Consider the following 2,104-nt stretch of genomic DNA (forward strand, 5'->3'; position numbering starts at 1 on the left):
GGAGGAACTCAGGATGGACACAGATAGCATTAACCATCCGTCATGTGCACACAGCGCTGATGCTAGGTCTTCAGCCAATGCCAGTCATGGAGGAATGTTCCTCCTTTCTCCCTTTCCTGTCCTCCACCCCCACTCTGATTAAGAGTGTTTAGAAGCCAGAATAAAGGGCGAGGAGCAGATGCCTGTCCATGTACATCTTTGCCTCCAGGGTGTGAGACTAAAGCAAGCTTGGAAGAAGGAAAGGGAGAAGCTTTAAATTTATATCAAGTTCTAGTTCATGAGGATTGTAAGGGACAGGGCACATGAATTATTAAAATGAGGCAGAGGTTTATAACTGTGTTACCTTAGAACTTTTTCTATCATGACCAGAGTAGATAAGGTGCCTGAGGGCAGAGAAAACAATTGATGTGCTAGAATGGATTGTAGGTTACTTTATAATTACACCTTCTATGACATACTTGATCAATGAAAGATTATACATGCATTGTATCATTGAAAACAACCCAATTTTATAAATGATGCAAATGGCTCAGATATTTGCTATGATTCAGAGTCACACAGCTCTTTAGACGGAATAGGGATTTGAATTTATGTTTAACTCGTACTTAAGCCCAAGCGCATAACTACTGGGAGCCCTGTGAATTTGTGTCATCCACACACTGATAAAAATGATTTGATCACTTTATCGAGTGTTTGGAAACTTGAGACAGAAATTCACGAGGCCCAAGTCCTGAGGGGTTGGGAAAGTCCCTTCTTCCTATGGACAGAAAACAAACAACAAAAACAAATGAAAAGCATTTATAAAACGTAGTAAGGAAATGTACAACTGCTTAGGAAATTTAAAGCTACTGTATGAACATATATTCCAATGTTTAAATTCAGCGGTCTTGTGCTCGCTTTGGCAGCACATATACTAAATTTGGAAAGATACAGAGAAGATTAGCATGGGCCCTACGCAACAATGATATGCAAACTCATGAACTGTTGCATATGTTCATTCATTCATTCATTCATTCAGCGGTCTTTATAAAGGAAAAAAGCATCATTGAAATCTATAAGCACCACTTCCTTATTACTCCCCAATTATATTAACAAACAACAACCATGAAAAACAACTGAGTGTTTATCCTCTACTCAAACTAAACTCATGTTTTCAGTAGCCTGTACTCTTCATTTAATTTTTTAATTTTTACTTCCACAAACCTCTTTTCTTCTTTCCTCGCTCCCTCCCTGCCTTCCTTCCTTCCTTCCTTCCTTCCTTCCTTCCTTTCTTCTGTCTTCCTCCTTCCCTCTCTTCCTTCTTCTCTCTCTCTCTGTGTCCTCAAATATATCCCCATGCCATACAAACATAAGAATTTTGGGGGTAAAAACAGAAAACTAGCACTTCACTTGGAAAAATGATGTAATAGTGATTAAACAAGTAATATGTATATAGTACCTAACTAAGTGACTAGTAAATGGTAAAATCCTCTAAAAATTATCCTCACTTTAACAACACAAGCCTTTGTAGATATTAAATGTTGTAATGTATTAAATGATGTCACATGTGTACACAGTATACAGTAAGTTTTTTTAAAAAATCGAGGCCCCCCACATCTGCATATGCATTTATCTTTTTATCACATCTACCTTTCAATGCCAGATTTAAATCACCTGTTCTCCCTGGAGTTTTCTCTGGTAAGCCCTGCCCATATGAATTGGTTTCTCTCGATATCCTCTCTCATACTCTTTAATTAGCATTTAGTTATTTTTCTAAATAGGCTTTATTCTGTATTGTATTATTTTAAAGATTCACAAGAATTTTTAAAACCATTTTGTTCAATTCTTCAAGTTAACAATTTAGGACCTCAGGCCAAAGGAATTAAGAAACTTTCCTCAAATCACACTACGTTAAAGGCAAAACAGTTGCCCTAATTCATCATTAATCTTTAATTACTTTACTGAAAGCTCCACAAGGACTAAAATTATACTACATTCTTTTATTATCTTTATTCCCTGAGGCTAATAGCAGTGGTAGGATCACCAAGTGGGCGCACAATATATTCTTGCTGCGTTAAATTTTACTGATTCTACATACACAAGGGGTTTCCAAATGGGGTTGTGC

At 36.9% G+C, this 2,104-nt stretch overlaps 1 non-coding gene across 1 annotated transcript; it reads left to right on the top strand.

The window, feature by feature from the left end:
• Positions 1-889: 889 nt before the first annotated feature.
• Positions 890-996, top strand: LOC132664008 (U6 spliceosomal RNA). Its single transcript, XR_009603380.1, has one exon. It is a non-coding gene; the product is annotated as a U6 spliceosomal RNA (small nuclear RNA).
• Positions 997-2,104: the final 1,108 nt, after the last annotated feature.

The sequence above is a fragment of the Panthera onca genome, chromosome D4 (genome assembly GCF_046562875.1).
Source record: "Panthera onca isolate mPanOnc1 chromosome D4, mPanOnc1 haplotype 2, whole genome shotgun sequence".
In the NCBI taxonomy this organism is placed as follows: domain Eukaryota; kingdom Metazoa; phylum Chordata; class Mammalia; order Carnivora; family Felidae; genus Panthera; species Panthera onca.